Source organism: Pteropus vampyrus, unplaced genomic scaffold, assembly GCF_000151845.1.
Source record: "Pteropus vampyrus isolate Shadow unplaced genomic scaffold, Pvam_2.0 Scaffold679, whole genome shotgun sequence".
Classification (NCBI taxonomy): Eukaryota; Metazoa; Chordata; class Mammalia; order Chiroptera; family Pteropodidae; genus Pteropus; species Pteropus vampyrus.
In genome coordinates this window covers 89,780-90,801 of record NW_011889460.1, presented here as the reverse complement: position 1 = coordinate 90,801, position 1,022 = coordinate 89,780, and the positions used below count along the sequence as shown (strand labels likewise).

The window sequence follows — 1,022 nt, the reverse complement described above, 5'->3', positions numbered from 1 at the left end:
AAATGACAAGGATCTTTCAAGAAACGCTGTCCCTCATCCTCCTGCAGGACACCTGGACTCCTGACATCTTTCCCTGAGTGCTGGGTGTGCTCGCGAGAGTGTCACTTATATTGTCTCAGGTTTCTGTCCCTGTGTGAGGAAGTCAGAGGACACTGTTCCCTTCCTTCCTCAGCCCCACACAGCTGCCCTCTCCCTCAGGGTTTCTGCCACTTGCAGGATGTGGGTCGTCACACTGTGTCTCTCGCACAGTAATATGTGGCCGTGTCCTCAGGCCTCAGACTGCTCAGCTCCATGTAGGCTGTGCTGGTGGACTTGTCTGCAGTGATGGTGACTCTGCCCCTGAACTTCTGTGTGTAGCCTGTGCCACCACTGTTAAAGGTTAACGTCTCCCATCCACTCAAGCCCTTGTCCTGGTGCCTGTCGCACCCAGAGCATATAGTAGTCGGTGAAGGTGTATCCGGAAGCCTTGCAGGAGACCTTCACGGAGGCCCCAGGCTTCCTCACCTCGGCCCCAGACTGCACCAGCTGGACCTGGGCGTGGACACCTGTGGAGAGGAAACAGCAGTGGGTGCAGAGCCCTGACTGGCCCTGGTGCCCTCGTCAGCCCAGGGCTGGGGATCCCCTTACCTGTGGCCACTGCCACCAGCAGGAGGACGCTCCAGCTCCAGTCCATGCTGAGGGTGGTGCTGTCAGGGCCTCTGTGGGGGAAGGCGAGATGGTGGGTGCTGTGAGGACACAGACAGGTCCCTACTTAACCTGATGGACCTCAGCTCATTTGCATATTCATGAGGTAGAGTATTCATAGCTGAAGAGTTGGCCCGACCTGAGAGAAGTCGATGACATGGAAACCGTGGTCAATGAGCACATGAAGTCCCAGGTACAAATGCTTGTCATGCATATGTGCCCCTGTCTGGTGCCTGATTTCTTTGCAGACAGAGCTTTTCCCTCTGAGGATCGAGTCTGACAGGACGTCTCCTCACTGTGCATGCTCCTTGAGTGACACGGGGAGACTGGATCTACCT

General features: G+C 56.3%; 1 pseudogene; it reads right to left on the bottom strand.

Annotated features, from left to right (window-relative positions):
• Positions 1-227: 227 nt before the first annotated feature.
• On the bottom strand, positions 228-707 carry LOC105309170 (annotated as a pseudogene).
• Between the last annotated feature and the right edge of the window lie 315 nt (positions 708-1,022).